Below are 21,477 nucleotides of genomic sequence, written 5' to 3' on the forward strand. Positions count from 1 at the left end.
CCCCCTATTAGGGCTATTTAGGGTCTCTCCTCTAGGTGTTTGCTCAGATTTGGTTTGCAAGATTCCTCCAGGACTCCTCTGCATCCTCTGATTCAGCTTCTGACTGTCGGATTCACCACAGACTGCTCGAGGAACCGCTGTAACTGCAACAAAGTATCCAGGACGACTCCTGTGTCATGCAACTTCTGATCTAGACAGCTTTTGCAAAAGTTTCCACGGTGTGCATGCTCTGAGGACTGCCTGTCTTCACTCTGCACCAGAAGAACCGAAGGAATCTCCCGTGGAGTGATGGAGTCACTTCCCTGCTTCTGCAGGCACCCTTTTGCGACGACAACTGGTACTCTGGGACTCCTCTCCTGATGATAAGAGTGCTCCTTGGAACACAGGTGGTGGACCGAAATGGCCCAGACTGTCCAAAGGTCCAGCTGTCGAAATTTGGTGGAGGTAAGAGCTTGCCTTCCCGTGCTGCGACACTACCCCTGTGCACTGCGTCTGCTGCAGCTCCTTGGGCTTCTGTGCATCCTTCGTACACAGCGTAGCCCCGGTCCCCAGCACTCCATCCTGCAATGCACAGCTCCTTAAGTTGTTCTCCGGTGGCGGGGGACCTTCCAGTGTAGTGCTGAGACGACCGCACTTTGCATCTTCTTTGTTTCAGTGTTCTGGGACTTCTGTGGGTGCTGTCTGGTCTTCGGAGTGCTCTCTGAAGTGCTGAGAGCCCCCTGTGTCTCCTCAGTCCGAGTTGATATACCCAGGTCCCTCCTGGGTCCAGGCAGCTCATTTGTTACGCAAACCATGTACTTACTTGAACCAAGGCTTGTTAGCGGAATACAACAACACAAACAGTGTGCATCCAACAACTCGACGTAGAACATCACCTGCACCAAGCAGGAACTCGCAGCCATCTTCTTTGGTCCTCTTCTGTACTTTTCTTCTGACCGGAGAATCCACTTTTGCACCTTCTTTTAGGTTGGCAGGGGCTCCTGTCCTTCCTGGACTCTTCTTCGACTTCAGGACTTGGTCTCCTCTCTCCACAGGTCTTCAGGTTGCTTGCAGTCTTGCTTGTTTCTTGCAAAATCCTTTATCACAACTTGTAGTGTGTCCAGAGGAAACTTGCTGTACTTTACTCCTGCTTTCCTGAGCTCTGGGGTGGGGTACTTTACTTACCTTTGGTGTTTTCTTACACTCCCAGCTCCCCTCTGCACACTACACTTGCCTAGGATGGAAATCGACATTCACATTCCACTATTTTAGTATATGGTTTATGTTGTCCCTAGGCCCATTGCAATCTATTGTATTTTCTACTGTTTGCACTATTCTATGACTGTTTACTTACCTGATTTTGGTTCCTAATGTATATATTGTGTATAATACTTACCTCCAGAAGGAGTATTGCCTCTAAGATATCTTTGGCCTTGTTTCACTAAAATAAAGTACTTTATTTTTGGTAACACTGAGCATTGTATTTTATTGTGTATAAGTACTGTGTAACTATAGTGGTATTGCAAGAGCTTTGCATGTCTCCTAGTTCAGCCTAAGCTGGTCTGCTACGGCTACCTCTAGACAGCCTAAGCTGCTCTGCTACAGCTACCTCTAGACAGCCTAAGCTGCTGGAACACTGTGTACATTTCACTAACAAGGGATAACTCGACCTGGTATAAGGTATAAGTACTGTAGGTACCCACTACACACCAGGCCAGCCTCCTACATTGGTGGTGCAGCAGTGGGATAAGTACGTGCAAATGCTTTACCACTTTGTTAATGGTGCTTTTCAAAAAATAAGTGTAGTCCAATACTTAGAGCTATATACACAATTGTACCTAGCAGTCACTTTTTCACTTTCAGAAGGTTATTTTAAACTTTCTAAAAGTTTTCAGAAGTTCTGAAAAGCTTTTCTTTTCCTCTAAACAGTTAGTTCAAATAGTTTGCTAAACTTTTACTCTTCTACCTAACCTTTTTCTCCCACCATGTTTTCTGTAGATGCTATCCCCAGGGTTGTTAAAACCACTTATGAAAGTCTTAATTTCAAAAGTCTGAGGGGTCTCTGCTTGGAAAGAAGCTTAGGGATTGGGACGAACCCCAAGAAGGAATTTCTCTTGAATCTCCTCTTGCAAGATGACCAGGAGCATCCCACTGGTCAGGTACAATCAGAAGGGGAGGTAGAGGGATATTCCATCCAGGTAGATTCAGGAGAGGGTCCTGAAGATCCAGGGGAGGGTCCTTCCACAGATCTTTCCCTTAACAAACCTATTAGAGTAGCTGGTAGTGGGAGGGGGTCACTCCAGGCCAGGTCACTAGAGTAACTCAAGTTAGGGAAAGGTCCACCTCTGCTCATTCCCTTGTCACGTCTGTATCAGAAGTGTCCTACACATCCAACACTGAGGATCAATCCCTAGACAGGGAACTCAGAAAGCTGAGGTTGGAGGAGGCCAGACTGAGGCTACAACAGCAGCAGTTGGCCTTAGAAAGGGAATCCCTAAATGTGAAAAGGGAAAGACAGGGGTTGGGGTTAGTTCTCCATGGTGGCAGCAGTAGTTTCAGACGTTCCAGTGTTACAGAACACACACTTGATTCTAGAAACCTGCACAAGATTTTACCCCCCTACAAGGAGAGGGGTTACATTTCCAAGTGGTTTGCTGCGCTTGAGAGGGCTTGTAAACTTCAGAGGGTCCCTCAGGCTCAGTGGGCTGCTATCCTGGGGTTGTTTTTCTCTGGCAAGGGGAGAGATCGACTCCTTACTGTTAGAGAAGATGACTCAGACAACTACAATGTTCTGAAAACTGCACTCTTGGATGGATTTGGCTTAATCTTGGAACAATACAGAATCAAGTTCAGAGAAACCAGAAAAGAGACTTCACAGCATTGGATAGATGTTGTAGACTGTTCAGTGAAGGCCTTAGAAGGTTGGTTGCATGACAGCAAGGTGTCTGACTATGAAAGCTTATACAATCTGATTTTGAGAGAGCATATTTTTAACAACTGTGTGTCTGATGTGTTGCACCAGTACTTGGTGGACTCAGATCTGACCTCTCCCCAAGAATTGGGAAAGAATGCAGACAAATGGGTCAGAACAAGGGTGAGCAGAAAAGCTCATACAGGGGGTGACAAGGAGAGCAAGAAGAAGGATGGAAAGTCACATGACAAGGGAGGGGACAAAGATAAGAAGTCATCAGAGTCTTCATCAGGCCCACAAAAGTCCTCTGGGAGGGTGGGTTTAAATCCTCTTTTAATCCTCAGAACAGCGTTGGTGTAATTTGTGTAAGAACAAAGGCCATTGGGCAAGTGACCCCACTTGTCCCAAAAGAAAAAACAAAGCCTCCCACCACCAGACCCCCAATGCTTCCACAAGTTCCCCCAGTAATAGCAGTGGTGGTGGGAAAAACTCTACAAATAGCCAAAGGGTGGATGTAAAAGAGATTCAGAAAGTGATAGCATCAACCAACAATGTTGCAATGCTTTTAATTAACTAAAGGCATGCAGTGCTCATCAACGAACACTGGAGAATGACTATTAGGGTCATAGAAAGTCTGGAAGGGCTACTTACTCCTTTGCCACCCTTTTCTAAGGCAATATAAAGTCAGACCTTGGGTGACCACCTTCGTCACGCTCATTGAGTACACTGTCCAGAACTGCATTCTGGGTGCTGTAGTCTTGTTTTGCTTCCGTGGAATTAATTGGACTAACACCTGAAATCAATGATTTGTAAGTGAAAAGGTCAGGATTGGAGACAATGGCGGTCATTACAACATTGGCGGTAAAAGCCGCTTACCGCCGTGCAGAAGACCGCCAACACACTGCTGCGGCCGCAGAATTCCGCCACAGCTATTATGACCCACATTTCGGAATCCGCCAAAATTCAGACACCCACACAAGTCCGCCACACCAAAGGTCAGTGATAAACTGGCGAAAACAAAACCAACACCGTCATGCCAACAGAAATACGCCCACACTATCACGACACAGTGTATTATCAATTGCAGTGACAAAATGCTCTTTCCATTATAATGTCAACATACCTATGTCACAAAGCTCTAGTCCATGAGGAATCTAAGCAGATGTCACACAGTGGGACCCACATCTTTGAAATCGTAAGGGAAAGTGACAACTCAGTGACCATACACTGGGTGAAAACGACAGACAGTAGAGAGGCAGTAGTGTACATGTAGTAGGCAGGTCTGTACTCTTACCTGTGTCTCAATGGAAATATTGGTGGATCACTGAGTCCCTGTTGTTCATGTCTTCTTCCTCTGCTTCCTCGTCTTCACTGTCTACAGGCTCCACAGCTGCAACAACACCGCCATCTGGATCATCCTCCTGCAGAAGAGGCACCTGTTGTTGCAAAGCCAAGTTGTGAAGCATACAGCAGGCCACGATGATCTGGCACACCTTCTTTGGTGAGTAGAATAGGGAACCACCTGTCATGTGGAGGCACCTGAACCTGGCCTTCAGGAGGCCGAAGGTCGCTCGATCACCCTCCTAGTTCGCCGATGGGCCTCATTGTAGTGTTCCTCTGCCCTTGTCCTGGGATTCCTCACTGGGGTCAGTAGCCATGACAAGTTGGGGTAACCAGAGTCACCTGCAAGTGGTGGGGGAAAACTGTTAGACACGCACTAACCTGGAGGGATATACCCAGACAACCATTCCCACTGACTTGCCTCCAGGTGCTCACCTAATAGCCACACACAGTGCCTCTGGAGCTGACCCATCACATAAGGGATGCTGCTATTCCGCAGGATGTAGGCGTCATGCACTGAGATAGGGAACTTAGCATTCACATGGGAGATGTACTGGTCTGCCAAACATACCATCTGTACATTCATAGAATGATAACTCTTCCGGTTTCTGTACACCTGTTCACTCCTTTGGGGGGGGGGGGGTGACAAAGCCACATGGGTCCCATCAATGGCACCTATGATTTTGGGGATGTGTCCCAGGGCATTTAAGTCACCTTTCACTGTAGGCAAATCCTCCACCTGAGGGAAAACGATGTAGCTTTGCATGTGTTTCAGAAGGGCAGAAACACTCTGGACAATACGTCGGAAAACATAGGCTGGGACATCTCTGATGCTATGGCCACTGTTGTTTGAAATGACCCACTTGCAAGGAGATGGAGCACTGACAGCACCTGCACTTGAGGGGGGATTCCTGTGGGATGGCAGATTGCTGACAACAGGTCTGGCTCCAATTGGGTACACAGTTCCTGGATTGTGGCACGGTCAAGCCTGTATGTAATAATCACATGTCGCTCCTCCATTGTCGACAGGTCGACCAACGGTCGGTACACCGCTGAGGATGCCGCCATCTCCTCACATGTCCCAGCGGACGGTGCCTATGAAGGACAACAGCGAGCACAGAGTCAAACAACTCAGAGGTACGTACACACAGTTTACCCAGAACACCAATCATACACAAAAGGTGGCCTGTATGTGTGTTAAGTCTAGGCCTAGGTATGTGTGACGCAGTTGGAAATTAAGCCATGTGGGCCCCTGAAATGGCGGCTGCCTGACCTGTAAAGTGGGACAATGTGATGTGAGGTAACTGCGCTGGCTTTCTACACCGTCGCGGTAGGCGGTCGAAGACAGCGGCGCAATGCTGCATTGGTTAACATTGTACCTTATGGGTCCCAGGAGCCAATGATGATGTACGCCGGCGGTGACAGTACGCACCGCTGCGGACGTGACTGTCATTTTCTATCTGTTCAATCACTCGATACCTGATCTTCGACAGGAGAGGACCTACACTACAAGTGCTGCTGTAACCTCGGTCTGGAAGAGACAATGGCTCGAGTGTCTGGGTAAAGGGCCCCAGCTTTCACATCGGAGGAGTTGGAGAAGCTTGTGGATTGGGTCCTCCCCCAGTACACGCTTTTCTACGATCGTCCAGACAAACAGGTAAGTACACAGGGAGCATGTTGTATGGGCTATGCCTGTGTGGAGAGGGCTGGATGTAAGAAGGAAGGGGGGGAAGAGTGCTGCGTGCATGAAAGACGGTGAATGTGTGTGCCACATGGCAAGGGTAGGGATGGGGGCCAATCACTTTGACGGTGCAGCTGGTAATAACTTCTCTTTTTCCCCTGTACATTTCATGTAGGTCAGCGCCCACCAGAAAAAAGATATTTGGCGTGCCATCGCCAACGACGTCTGGACCCTGGGGGTCTACCACAGACGGAGCACCCACTGCCGGAAAACATGGGAGGACATTCGCCGCTGGAGCAAGAAGACGGCAGAGGCTCAGCTGGGGATGGCCTCCCAACGTGGGAGGGGTGCCAGTCGCACCATGACCCCCCCTGATGTTCAGGTTCCTGGCGGTGGCCTACCCGGAGTTGGATGTTTGCTTGAGGGCATCACAGCAGCCACAAGGGGGTGAGTTTACTCTCATTCTGTTGACTTTGCGCGCAGTGGATGTGTCTGGGTGGGGGAGGTGGGCTGTGGGTTTCCCTAGGCCAGGGCGAGTTCTGTAGGCAAGGCCCCTCCATAAGGCAGGCCATGTGGCACCCCACCCCACCTCTGTAGAGTGCCAAGTACACCTAGTCATGACCCTGTGTCATCTATGTGTGCAGATGTCGTCCATAGCCTTGTAGGCCATTTCCCAGGAATTGAACAGTGGAGCCCAAGAGCGCGGCGTGGTGCAGGGGGCTTCTGTGTCTGTCGTGTCCACCAACGGTAGCGGTAATGCATGCACTCAAAATGTCTTTCTTCTGTCTTCCCCCCCTTTTTGTGGTCTCCCTGTTCTTGTGTGAATTAGCATCATCAGGCGATGGAGGGCCACACTACGGACTCGGACTTCACCAGTGGGACGGAGGGCGAGGGGAGCTCCACGGCGGGGACAGGAACTGAGACCAGCGACACGGACTCGTCCTCTGATGGGAGCTCCCTTGTGGTGGCGGCAAAATCTGTGCCCCCCACTTCTACAGGTACAGCCGCCACCCCCCCTACCAGCAACGCCCTCCCAGCAGCCCCTCAGCCTTTGCCCCGTGCCCGCTCACCCAGGAGGGTGGGCATCATCTTCGCCCCAGGCACCTCAGGCCCTGCCCCAGTCATCCCTGCTGCCCTCAGTGAGGAGGCCATTGACCTCCTCAGGTCCCTCACTGTTGGGCAGTCTACCATTATGAATGCCATCCAGAGTGTAGAGAGGCAGTTGCAACAAACCAATGCATTCCTGGAGGGCATTCATTCTGGTCAGGCGGCCCTTCAGCGAGCTTTTCAGACTCTGGCTTCAGCACTGATGGAAGCCAATGTCCCCGTCTCTAGCCTTCCCCCTCCAACTTCCTCCACCCCGACCCAATCCCCTGTACCTCAGCCTATCCCAATCCCACCTACAGACCAACATGCACACACGTCAACACACAAGGGAAGCTCAGACAAACATAAGCACCACACATCCCACAGGCACTCATGCAAGCACACACATGCAGACACAACAACATCCACTGCCTCCACTGTGTCCCCCTCCTCCTCGTCTCCCTCCTCCCTCCCAGTCTCGTCTACACACACCTGCATGCACTACCTCTACAGCCACTATGTCCCTCTCCAGCACACCCACCACCACACCCCGCTCACGTGCAGTCACCACCCCCACTACCATTCACACGTCCCCTGTGTCCCCTCCCAGTGTGTCTCTGACGCCCCCTCCCAATATACACAAACGCAGGCACACACCCACCCAACAGCCATCCACCTCACAACAGCTTCCAGCGCATGCACCTTCACCCAAAGTCACCACACGTACACCTCCTACAACCACCACCTCTTCCTCCACTCCCAAACCCCATCCAGCTACCCGTCCCAGTGTGTCCAAAAAAAACTTTTCCTGTCCAACCTTGACCTCTTTCCCACACCTTCCCCACCCTGTCCATGTCATAGGTCCCGAACTAGCACCTCAGCCACAACATCTCTGGGACCAGTGGTGCCTGTAGTCACCGGAATCTGGAGAGCACCGGCCGCCAGGGTAGCCGGTGTGGCACAGAGCAACAGCACAGACAGTCCCCCACCTGTGAAGCATCAGAAGTTGGCCAGTGCCCGGCGGGAGAGGGGGAAGACTCCAGCCACCAAAGCCGCTCCCAGGGGTCCCGGTGGGAGTGTGGAGTCAGCTGTGACACCTTCCAAGGTGGGGAAGGGCCACAAGAAACCCGGCAAGTCTGGGAAGAGCAGCACGGCAGAGAAGACCGCCATTATCCCCGATGCCCAGGAGCCCACCTCCAGCACAATCCCAGCTGCCCAGGACAGGACCGTCAGCACTATCCCAGCTGCCCAGGAGGCCAGCACCAGCCCAGCTGCCCAGGAGGCCCCGCAAAGCACCAGCCCACTGCCCAGGAGGCCACCGCCAGCACCAGCCCAGCTGCCCAGGAGGCCACCGCCAGCACCAGCCCAGCTGCCCAGGAGGCCACCGCCAGCACCAGCCCAGCTGCCCAGGAGGCCACTGCCAGCACTAGCCCAACTGCCCAGGAGGCCCCCACCAGCACCAGCCCAGCTGCCCAGGAGGCCACCTCCAGCACTAGCCCCGCTGGGCCTTGAAGTACCGCCAGCAAAAGGCCCACTGGGCCATGAAGGTCCGCCAGCAAAAGGCCCGCTGGGCCATAAAGGTCCGCCAGCAGCTGAGACCCTGAACAGGGCACCGCCGTCTCAAGCACCACTGCACAGGGCACCGCCGTCTCAAGCACCGCTGAACAGGGCACCGCTGTCTCAAGCACCACTGGCCCATGAGCGGCAAGGGCACTGACGCAACTGAGTCCGTCACAGGGTGAATGATGCACTTTGGGCACCAAGCCCCCTCCAGAACCAGTGGAGAAAAACATCCACTACCCCAATCCTTGGCAGAATGAAGCACTCTGGGCACCAAGCCCCCTCCAGAACCAGTGGAGAAAAGCATCCACTACACCAATCCTTTGCAGGATGAAGCACTCTGGGCACCAAGCCCCCTCCAGAACCAGTGGAGAAAAGCATCCACTACCCCAATCCTTGGCAGGATGAAGCACTCTGGGCACCAAGCCCCCTCCAGACCCAGTGGAGACTGTCATCCACTTGTGAGACTGTGGCTTTGCACTCCCCAGGATATGGCAGTGGGCAACCCACCCACTGTAGAGACTTGAGAGACTGTGGCTTTGCACTCCCCAGGATATGGCAGTGGGCAAACCACCCACTGTAGAGACTTGAGAGACTGTGGCTTTGCACTCCCCAGGATGTAACAGTGGGCATGTGGCCCCCTCGTGGATTTGGCGTTGTGCACTCAAGCGGCTGAGGTTCCCCCCCTTGCCCACCCCCTGAGGAGCCTGTTTAGTTGCTCTGTGATGCCCCTGCAGTGTTCTCTTCGTCATGGTCGGGGATCTTGTGTGGGCCTCGCCCATACCGTGTGGTCCCAGTGTTCCACGGACTTTCTTAGTGCACTACCTGGACTACTTTGCTTGGTATATAATATGTACATGGTGTATATATATTTTTCTGCCTACTTGCTTTTAATGTATTACATTGGTTACACTCATTTTCTATTGTCTTTGCATTCTTCTGGGTGGTTTGGGGGGTGTAACTGTGATGTATTGATATGCATTAGTGTGTGTGTTGTAGTGGGTGAGGGTGGGGGTGTTGCGTGTGTGTGTCCCTGTTTTTAGCCTCACCCCTCCCCTGTGTCGTAGGTGCAGTACTCACTGTGGTCTTCGCCGCCGGCGTTCGTGCTCCTGGTAGAGGAGCAGGAAGACTATTGCAGGGAAAATTTGGAGTTCCGGGTCCATGGTGTCCTCGTTCCTTGTGGGGTGTGTAGAGGTGAGCGTTTTCCCTTCAGGATTCCTGTTTCGGCCGTGTTTTTATCCGCAGTGAATCCGCCCCCGAAAAGGTGGCGGATTGGCCTGTCATAATAGTGTGGGCGGTACATTGTCTCCCGCCTGTCTGTTGGCGGTGACCGCCAAGCTTTTTGTTTGTACCGCCGTGGCGGTCGGAGTGTTAAAGTGCCTGTCTTTGTTGGTGGTTTCCGCCACGGTCGTAATTGCTAAATTTTTACAGCAGGTCTGGTGGCGGTCTTACCGCCGCTTTAACACCGACCGCCAGGGTTGTAATGACCACCAATGTATGTAATGACCGGGTGTGAGATGCAAGAACACCATGGATCCTTGTTGCCATGGAAGGATGGTTGTAGGACCTTCGAATGGTCTGCAACAGCAGGCAAACCCATCCTGGGCCACAACCTCACACCAGCGACCCTGCAATGATAACATTAGCATGTGGCATAATGCATGGTATTTCAGTAGTGAACAAAGCACATGGTCCTTGTAGGTAGACGGAGGAAGAGGTGCATTACAGTCTTAGGCAGAGACCTCCTGTTCACACAGTGTAAGTGGGGCTCAGATCTACAGTATGGGTTAAACTCTTGCTCACAACAGCCTTAATGTCACACCTGATGAAATCGGCCACACAGTTAATGCTACTCACAGCGCCGCGATGTGCAGAGCTGGTCGAGGAGTGGTAGAGGCTTCAGGAAGCAATATGACTACAGGAACAGCCCTCCTGGTGTCATCCTCAGCAGAAAGGAGTGGCTGCTCTGGACACATCAGAATACTGCTCCACTACTTTTAGAAGCCAAGAGTCCATTTTAGTGTTGTTGTATGTTTAGTTTGGACTTTTTCTATCAATTCCTTGATGTTACCCTATGTGTTGTTATTTCTGTCAAAGTGTGTGCAACGTCACTTCCTGTGAGGTGATCAAATATGCCAATTAGCTCCCTATTAACAATTATCAAACACCTTGAGAGATTGGTATCCGGGCTTTAGTGAGGAAGACTATTGCGACATATGTCAATGCATGAATGCATTAAAATTTATGTTGTGAATGAATTCTAGGTGGAGACTGCAATTGTGTTGGGAAGAGGCAGGCTGCAAACATGAGGCTAAAATCTCGTACCTCTCAAATGAGGAGTGCCGAGAGAGGACACCAAACACACATTGGTCGCTGAGCCCTGTGGAAAAGAGGTCCAGAGCGAAGATATCGCATAGGTACTCCAAGCACCTAGAGAAGGCTTTCAGTGAGACAATATCTGCTCCTAGCTTGATATCACCTGAAGCAAAGTGCTTGCAAGACCCGGATGGTAATCACATGCAGATCAAAGGGTAATGTTAGTCAGTTCCCACTTCCAAGCCTTTGCTAGACAAGGTCCTATATGGATACATATGGCTAGCCAAGGACCAGTATGGGGCCATATCGGTAGCCATAGCCCACCATGGGGCCACACTTCTAGCCAGGGACCAGTAATAAGCCATGCAACCCAACCAAAAAACATTAAAACACTGAGGTGTTCAATGTTCATTTTCTCCAGGACCAAATCACACAATGCTGCTTAATGCCACCAACTGTTGTTGCTTTACGATCCATGATCAGTAGGTTTCTGCCTGTGTGCTAAAGGACTCGGAAACTGCACCAATTGCTATTTTGCTCTGCACCTGCCAACTCCGAGCTCCAACTGTGCTGTCATAACTGTGTGCCCTTCCAAAAGCGTCATCCTCGCTCTGAAAACCTGGGTGATGGGGAAATTGACCCACGTCTTATGGAAGCCCCCATAGGCAGAGTGCGAGAGATCCAATTTATTCCACTACAGCCTTCCCATATCGCTATACATTAAAAGTTGTAAACATTCTACCCACTTAGAATAGCAGGTAGGTTAGGTAATATGTCCAACAATACAAAAAGAGGGGCTCAAAAATTTATGGAGGTTCGGAAACAAAGTCCTGGTCCTGTGTATAGTGCTCTCATCAAACATGTAAATCACAAAATATACACAGTTCCATTACCAGAGTGTGTGTTACTAATTCATAGGTTCCTGAAAATTCAAATATTTGAAGTACCGGGAGCTACGAGCTGTTTGTAGTTGTAGTAATCTACTGTGGACCAATTTCTACCATATTGGACCACGCAAGCTTCATGCTTTCCCCGATGGGGCCCATCCACTAATATGAGGAGGGTTCCTGCTACTTATGATTTCCCCGAATATGGGTGACACTTTTTTAAGGATTAGCTAGGTGTACTGGTCCTGACAAATCGCGCCAGATCATTTAGACTACTAGCGAGAAACATGTTGACCACGATTTAAGAATAAGTGTAGGGAATCCTGTACTTACTGTCACTATATTCCAAGATCATGGATTTAGTGGTAACCTGAGATTTTTGGGGGGAGTTTAGACCTTATTTTATTTTCTCCCCACACCCTTGTTTTTAATCATGACAGAGGTTGGATATCATAATAAAATTGTTTTACCTGTAGCATTTTTAAACAGGATTTTTTATTTTCCATACCAATCCTGTACTAATAGATTTTTGACCGGCAGGTTACCACCTTTAAAGATCTCCGGCAAAGAGACCCCTTGTGGGGCCCGTCAGGCATTGCAGTGCCGGCCTGGCGAGGAGCAAAGCCCTATGATGAAGAATGTCACCGGATGGTGAGTGAGGGCTCTTGCTTCAAATATTTGAATTTTCAGGAACCTATGAATTAGTAGCACACACTCTGGTAATGGAACTGTGTATATTTTTTGATTTACAGGTTAGGTAATATTACAGGTAGGCTGAGGCGTAGCACACACATCAGTAAAAGTCCACTTATTATTAGTTAAACGCAGGGTTCCTGAAAAAAAAAATTCTTGGTTGCAAATGAAGTACTGTGTTATGTAATAAAATCATAATAGTTTCTCTAAAGTACTTGTGAAGTGATAAGCTATTTGCCTTTGTTTCCTTCCATTGCATTGGCATCTAGGTGTTAGGCTCCAGGAGGATCCCAGCCAGGGAGATACTTGAACAAAAGAAAGGCATATGGCCCTTTAAATCAGGCCTTTGTTTTACACTCAGCTGGAAATGAAAAGAAGAAAGCCCTCTTATTGCCTACTTGTTGCTGCTCCGAAAAGAAAGCAGTCAACATATGGATGCAACCGATTTGTGCCCGTGTCAGAAAATTATACCAGGACAAATTCAGTATATGTTTCACTTGGTCGGCAGGATCCTAGATCTGGCTCAGAAATAGGTGCCAGAACCAGGATCTGACAGGGTCCACTTATTTACTGCACTCATGAACAGTAAACCCTGTGAAAGTTGATTATTGACACATACTGTCCACAGAAAGTATAATGACAAATGGAAATGAAAATGTCAGGTCACCTATACTAGAATGCACTGCAAACATCAACACATATTAAAAGAGTACTGCTCTTATTCAGGAGTACCTATTTAAAACAAGCATTCACAAAGGAAATATTTCTAGCATCGGGTACCAGCCTTTTTAATTTAACATTGCTCAATCTATTTGGTTGCGAGTTTCACAAAAGTTTGTTGTAGAAGTTACTGGGCCCTCATTAATCGTATGTACAGCAAACACATATATATCTATATACACACACAAACACGCCTAAAGCTACGTAAATATTTTTAATCTAAAGCATGCATTGTCATACTAGTCTGACACTGAAAGGAACTAGGGCCCGTATTTATACTTTTTGACGCTAAACTGCGCTAACGAAGTTTAGCGTCATAAAGTTTTGCGCCGGCTAACGCCATTCTAAAGCGCCATGCGGGCGCCGTATTTATTGAATGGCGTTAGCCGGCGCTAACAGACCGGCGCTGCCTGGTGTGCGTGGAAAAAAAACACGTACACCAGGCAGCGCCGGCGTTGGGGAAAATGGCGTTAGGGCGTCTTAAAATGGTGCAAGTCAGGTTGACGCCAAAAAATCGCCTCCACCCGATTTGCGCCATTTTTAACGACGCCCAGACGCCATTTACATGACTCCTGTCTTAGTAAAGACAGGAGTCATGCCCCCTTGCCCAATGACCATGCCCAGGGGACTTATGTCCCCTGGGCATGGTCATTGGGCATTGAGGCATGTAGGGGGGCACAAATCAGGCCCCCCTATGCCAAAAAAAAATATAAAAATAATAAAAAATGATACTTACCTGAACTTACCCGAATGTCCCTGGGATGGGTCCCTCCATCCTTGGGTGTCCTCCTGGGGTGGGCAAGGGTGGCAGGGGGGGTCCCTGGGGGCATGGGAGGGCAGTTGTGGGCTCATTTTGAGCCCACAGGTCCCTTAACGCCTGCCCTGACCCAGGCGTTAAAATACGGCGCAAATGCAGGGTTTTTTGCCCCGCCCACTCCCGGGCGTGATTTTTGCCCGGGAGTATAAATACGACGCATTTGCGTCACAGTCATTTTTTTAGACGGGAACGCCTACCTTGCATCTCATTAACGCAAGGAAGGCGTTCACGCAAAAAAATGACGCTCATTCCTCATACTTTGGCGCTAGACGCGTCTAACGCTAAAGTATAAATATGGTGTTAGTTTTGCGCCGAATTTGCGTCGTAAAAAACGACGCAAATTCGGCGCAAACGGAGTATAAATATGCCCCTATGTTCCTTGTGTGTGGATCGGCTCCCTATGAAAGGGCACAATGCAGTCAATCATAGTGACCTTAGCCATTAGCTGAACTTGGCTAAAATGTAATTGTATGTTGAGTTGCTGTCACTCGTCAAGCAATTAAAACAAATGGCTAAAAGCAAAAGGGTTTTTATTCTTCAGAAGCACACACTGCCGGTCATGGTTGTAGTAGGAAAAACATGTAAATGACAACAACAGATTAACAGACGAAGAAGGCTGGCTGAAAGCTTCTATGGGTAAGTACATTATACGTTTTAGAAAATCAAAACGGTCTTAAACACATCTTTGCGCAGTCAGTGAAACTGGCCTATCATGAAGGGAACTCGCCCGGTGGCAAGGGCACACGATAGCCGTACAAGAACACCACTGTTTGGCAACAACCATGAACGTCATATAGGGGCTGACAGGGGTCGCAGCTGCGCCTCCTGGGTTACCCTTTGCGACCCCTGGTACTGCCTTTGCGACCCCTGGCCTCAAGGGTGCAAGGCCTGGAACAGAGCAGCAGCTGGGCCTTATGGCTGTCGTTGGGTGCCATTCTCCTTGTTTTCTATGAAGTTTTGTTACACTAATAGTAAAGAAAAATACATTTTTCACTATAATTTTAATAAAAATAGAGCTGAAATAAGGCTTTACCTAGCAGCAGAGATAAGTTAAAAAAATCTTTCACTTGTAGTGTGCGTGTTTACAGGTGACAGAGTGCTTCTGTGTGAGTGTGTATGTGAATGTCTGTGTATGGGAAAGTGAAGGTCAAAGGGTGTGTGATGTCACTTCCGCTACCCCTGGCAGTTTGGTGACCTGACCCCATGGGAACAAACACTATTTTCCAGCTATACAAGCAGGGTGGGATCCCACGGCATGGAGACAGTTAAGGAAAGAAATTAATTCCAAATGCTACATTGTGTACACGGGAGATCCAGTGAGGGTAAATGTGCGAAGGAACTGCGCATCTGAGCGACGTCACTTGTCAGAGAGAGCACAGGCCGTCTTGGTGCAAGAGGGGTGTCCTGAACTGTGAGGGGCGCTGCAGCTGTTCACATCTGTCGGAGAGCACACGGTGTGCGCTACAAGGCTGTAATCAGGGATTTACTCCGCAGCGACAGTGAAAGCGTGCTTTGAGGAGGGTCTAGAGCCGGGCCCCCTTGGGCTGCAGCGGAAGGCAGCGTGAAGGGGTGTAATAGTCACGGAGGACTTTCCACTGTTAGCCTCCTCGGCAGTGCTTAATTTGAGCCGGTGGTTTCCGGTGCGTGGCAACGGCACTTATTTTTCCGCCTCAAGCATTAACTGCCAGCAGAAGGCACATATAGAAAAGACGGGGGAAGAGAAAAACAAAAAAGCGTCACAAAGGGAGAAACCACATGCTACAAGAGTGAGATGAAGGGCAGGAGTGTCTGTAAACGGATTAAAGAGGCCTGGGATGGCTTCGGGATTACACTTCCTCCATATTCCCTGCTCCACGTTTAATTGCAGCAGCCGCGTGTTTAGGAGGAGAGCTTTGGGCACCGGCACGTTTTTATTTACAAAAAAACAGCACTGCACCTCAGTACATCGCCTTCAACTTGAAGCCGCTCTCAAGCGCCTAGAGACGACCTAGATCAACTCTTGCACCAAGTGGAAGGCACCGTTTTGCCTTATTTGCTCTTTCTTGTGACGTGTTCCAGCGGCACCATAAATGTTACTTCACAAGAACCAAAACACAACTCCAGGAAGAATGAAACGAGAACTCATGAGCACGTGCTCAGTGACTGAGGGTGGAGGGCCAGGCCTGGCCAGTGCTGCACCAATCCTGCTGTTTCCGAATACACCTTTTACAGCTCCAGTTTTTTTTTTTTTTACATGAATGTTTTATGGAAGCTCACATGGCGTGTCAGGGTGGGGAGGCAGTGTCCCGAGGGGACAGGCTGAGGCCTCTCAGTTTCCCTTATCTGCGGTCCTAGCTTCCTGGCAGGCGCTATCACTCCCCAAAAACACAGGGAGGCTCCCTGTGCCACCGCCCAACCCTCATTCGGAGAATGGGCAAAAACTGCCATGTCACACCCGGGCATTACCTCCGGCACCCACACACCCAAGGAGGGGGCACCCCACCCACTGACCCAGGCACTGCCGGCCAGCTCCCCGGGTAAGGGTGCGGGGCTTACAAACATCTGAGTGGCTTCAAACACATGTTTTCAAGAGAGAGGGTAAGAGTGCATAAAAAGTATGGTATCTTGATTGAAAAGAGTTTAATTTAAAAAAGGTCTGCGGGCACATTAACCGCTGGGGTACATGGAGGGTGGCCACATGTGAGACCGCCCTCCAAGAGTGAGACCTTCAGGCTGACCAGGAGTGAGAGACTGGCCTCCAGATGAGACACCACTGCAGTGCACAGAGGACTTGAGGGTGGCTCCAGACGGCCTTCCAAAGAGTGCCATCCCGCTGCTGGCAGGACTGGCAAGGAGGTGACTTCATTGCTGGCTCCTGGCCTATTGGGTCTGGCCAGGGAGGAGACTTCCTTCTCCAGACTCACACTCAGTGGGTGCAACTGTGCATTTATTGAACAGGGCCACCAGAAAAGCCTTTTCTCCAAAACGTCCTGTTACACTGAATGAAGGTAGGACGCAGCCGGACTGGCCTTTTATTCCACTGGCATTTCCCCAGTGGGCTGCAGCCACTGGAGACTGGGTTTAAAAGCACAGGGCCGCCCGCTGCCCCCTCCCTCTCTTTCCACGGCTTCCCCCAGTTATTGCAGCAGGCACAGGAGGGCTTCAAGAAAGAGAGACACGGGGAAAGGGAAAGGAGGATCAGACATGGAGTAGAGAAAGGAGAGGAGAGATGCAAACAGATACCGGCTGGAGAGGAAGGGAGGGGACCGGTTTGAGCATTGTTGACAGGGCTGCTTTGTGTTCCCCAGTCCGACCAGTAATGGGACTTATGTAAAGAGCTTGCGCCAGTGTCTTGGACAAGACATATGCGCCACTGGCCAACAGCTACTAGGCTGGGGGAACTGGAAATGATTAGGAGGTGAATGCTTGTCCTCTGCACTATCAAAGGAACCTTAACTAGCGGCTCCACAGTTATGGTCATACAAGTTTCCCTTTAACAACACATACACACACTTTGCGTGCACACCTAAGCTTACTCGCCTAGAACAATCGGAGTTTTTGCACACTTCTTGCTAACAACCTTCACAAATACGTTAACAATATGTGGACACTGCAGCAACATAGCTCACTTGGCCTGGAGCCGTCTGCTGATAACTGCAGATCAAGCACACGCCACTCAAATGTAATAACTCCACTTTGTATCATACAAACAGTGCTTAATTTGTAAATAAAAACGTGCCGGTGCCCAAAGGCCTCCTCTCAAACACGCGGCTGTGCATTTAAATGTGCGAGCACGAAATACTGAAGCCATCTCGTGCCTCTTCAGTCCATTTAATACCACTATCTGCCCCTTCAGCTCACTCCACCAGCTTTCTACCTTTGTGACGCTTTTTAGTATTTCTCTTCCTCCATCTTTCGTATGTGTCTTTTGCTCGCAGCAAATGCTTGACGCAGAAGACCAGGAGCCGGCCCTCAAAAATTAGTGCCGGTGCTCAGCACCGGAAACAACAAGCACAAATTAAGCACTGCATACAAAGCTCGGCAAAAGGCAGAATCCGACCACTCGGAATTGATTTTACAAACTGACCCAGTAGGAATAGGAAATTTCGTGAAATTCTTTTACTGGTATCAATTTCTGACCGTTTCTTGCGCCAAAAGTCTTTCTCCTTCTGACTACCAAGAGTGCACACAATAACAGCGGCTGTGAACCTTGTATTCGCCCGTAAAAGATGAAGAAGAAAAAACATCTGTAGGAAGATCTCTACTCGTACAACACTCTAGTCTCTGGAATGCTCTGATCACCTCTTCCCACTGGAAAATAAAATTACCTTTCAAGTTTACAAGAGGCATTAAAATACATCTCTTATGATCAGCATAGGGTCCTTCGTTCTTCAAGCATAGGCCGAACACCATATCTGCCCCCGTAGACGAAGTTCTTCCTACTCCTAACTTAGAACAGTCAATTAAACACGTAAGACAAGACTCTTACCTCTTTAAATCTTACATCAAGACTTTCCCATCTAGAGACACATTTGTGGCATACCCTCCAAAGTGTTCACAGGTGAACACCAGAGTCACATAGTCAAAATCTTATTTGCACTTGCCAGCCTCAAGTTTAGGCTATGCACCCCATGTGCTACTCTGCCTAGCGGTCCGCACCAGCAATCTGTGGAACTTACCAAAATCTCAAAAAAACAAATAAATATTTAGCACTTATTCACTTGTGATAGATATTCTAGAAAGTGGGAACGTCTTGGGATAACTGATTAAGGATATAAACGAAAGAGTGAAGGCCAAAGAGACTCTTAAGAGATCTTAATGCAGAAAAATAAATCAGGTAAGCCAATATATATATATATATATATATATGAGCAAATATCTAAAACTTTTAAGTGCTCAACCAACACCAATATAATCAGGAAATGGTGTGATTTCCAGCATTATTTTTTCTACATGTTTTAACAAAATAGGTTAATTATCTATTATTGGAGTAGGAAGAGGGTGGAAACAGACACCATGTGGAAAAAACAATCGTGTCCATTGTGCCCCTTTCCAATGCAAGATAGTTTCCAATTTAATTTTACTTGCTCAAAACTGACTGATATGGAGCAAAACCAATCACCCCTTGTGTGTTTAGCTGAAGGAATCAGTCCAATAAAATAAGGGTATATTTTAGACAATGGTGCTTGATCTAGCTATATGTTACAAGCGTATTTTTAATGTTTAAATTGCTCTATGCATTTATTTACCAATATTTCTATTAATGTTTTATGTGAAAACATTTCAAACAAATAAAGCAAAACATAACTTGACTGTGCCTGGCATATAGGTAAAGATGATGTATTTTTTGTTGTGTTGCATATTAGTATCATTGTGCATACTTTGAACTGAGTCACCTCCAGGTGTTTATAATGGTCAATGATCGAGAGCTCTGGAGCTGAGGCTAAAGGCAGTGCAAGTTACTTGTCAGGGTCAAAAGAAGGTTCAGAATATATGATCATCCAATCCTTGTCCTCTCGGCAGGATGCACCAAGCAGTGGTCATGTATTCCAGTTAGAATTCTGATTCTCTGCAAATGTGCGTGAAAGAAGTGATAAAGGGGTAAATAAGAGAAAATGCAGTGCTTACAGGTGAGTGAGTGGAAGAGCTGTGTGTTTAGGGGTAGTGAAGTGAAGGCGATGCAAAGAAGAGCAAGAGCAAGAGAGAGAGAGAGAGAGAGAGAGACAAGGCTGTTGAGGAGGAAAGAAATGTAGATGGATGAGGTGTTTAGAGAAATATGGCGTACATGTACAATTGGAAATACCAACCACTTCTTTGTCTTTCGAGAATTTGGAGGGGCCAGGAGATGTCCCCAAAATAGCATACTAGAAATCCTATGTATTTTTCAACAACACTGTTCTTCTTCAATTTGCTTTAAGACCCATGTATAAACTCTGATGTAGTTTTACATTTTTTAAATCTGTTCTGACATTCAAAGAATAGCCAGGCCTGTAAAATACTGACTGATGGCAACCATACCGCACATGCACAGTATATCCGCAGGCTGCAGTGTGTATTACGCGCACAGTGTTCTGCAAAGAGATAATGGAAAGCTGGCATCCCCAAAGGCGATCTCTAAAACTGCACAAAGCAAATAAAGCAGAAAGTCTCGGGTAAGTATGAATACTTCTCATACCAAGTATTTGCGCTTCTAGATTTTCAAAACACAAGGGATCTCTCAAGTATCTCTTCAAAACGCGTTGCCCTTTTTTTTTTAACACGCGGGATACTTTTAATGAGGTGTCTCAAGCAAATTCTTTGCCACTTGTCAGGGTTTGGGAAATAAATACTTTCTCTCTCAAATACGTCACTCTGTCATTTGAACATGTTGGCGAACAGACAGGTCACAAAAACCACAGGTTTTGAGAGTGATTTAGCCAGACATCTGCGAAACGTCATGAAGGAGGACTCTCAAAGACAAAGCCCCGCTGCAGTGGTGGAGCCCAGGACTCGAACCCCGTCCATCTAGTCTACTGTCAACGCGCAAACCGCACAGGATAGACCCTTCTGGCTTTCCGTCTCTGAACGGAAATGAGGAGTTGAGGGATGTATTCCTCTGTAGAGGGATCAGCAAAAGCGCTGCTTTCTGTCAGATCCGTGCTCGCTGCTGGTGCTGCTCCATGCTGCGCGGCTTCTGTCCCGTGTCCTACTGACGGCCCCTCTGAGCCGCCTTCTACTGTAAAGCCCGTTTCTCATGGGCGCGGCCATGATGGTGACGTAGGGACCTAGGTGGGCGTGGCTCACTGGAAGGACGTGTGGCTCTAAAGCCGCGATTTTAGACGGGAGCACTATCTGTGGGCTTTTAACCACGCCCACCGCACTGCGACAGGGATACTATTGTAGTGCTGCCTTTCTGGTCATGGGACTGACGACTAAATTTACATACCCATAATTCCCTTTCACTTCTAAGCCCTCCTGTTGTTTCTTTTTTTGTGGCAACAACTGTTTTATCAATGTACCAGATTACAACAATTACTATAAATTGGGTGTATTTTAAAGGGCTTTCTTAGATGAATTTAGTAAAGTAAATCACCCTGACACTCTGTGGAATGTTGTTTCTTGCCGCCACATTCAGTGACACTCTTCAGTATACTCTGGTTTCTCTTCAAATCGAATAAATCTTTCGCCTTTTACTAAAGATTTCCGTGGAGAGGAACATTTAAGAGTTTCACTTAATTTTTGAAAATCCTGTTTAATACAGGGTTACCCTATTAAAGTTAAAAAATAGTATTACGTGTATAAAATGAGCGACGTGTTTACCGTTCTTAAAATTTAAAATAGTGATGATGCTTGTTTACTCTGTGACTTAATTATAAAAATGTGTTAACAAATAAATCATTAGTTAAATATACATATATTTATATCCTGCAACAGTCTAACAGCCAAACAGCTTTGTCTATGCCATTTCTTAGCCATGTACATGTATGGAACATGGCTGAAAGTAAAAAAAAAAAAGAAAAACAAAGCA

The 21,477-nt window shown here is 48.3% G+C and overlaps 1 non-coding gene across 1 annotated transcript; it reads left to right on the top strand.

The window, feature by feature from the left end:
• Window positions 1-21,098: 21,098 nt before the first annotated feature.
• On the top strand, window positions 21,099-21,214 carry LOC138294458 (U5 spliceosomal RNA). The gene has a single exon (XR_011203455.1). It is a non-coding gene; the product is annotated as a U5 spliceosomal RNA (small nuclear RNA).
• Window positions 21,215-21,477: the final 263 nt, after the last annotated feature.

Source organism: Pleurodeles waltl, chromosome 4_2, assembly GCF_031143425.1.
Source record: "Pleurodeles waltl isolate 20211129_DDA chromosome 4_2, aPleWal1.hap1.20221129, whole genome shotgun sequence".
Classification (NCBI taxonomy): Eukaryota; Metazoa; Chordata; class Amphibia; order Caudata; family Salamandridae; genus Pleurodeles; species Pleurodeles waltl.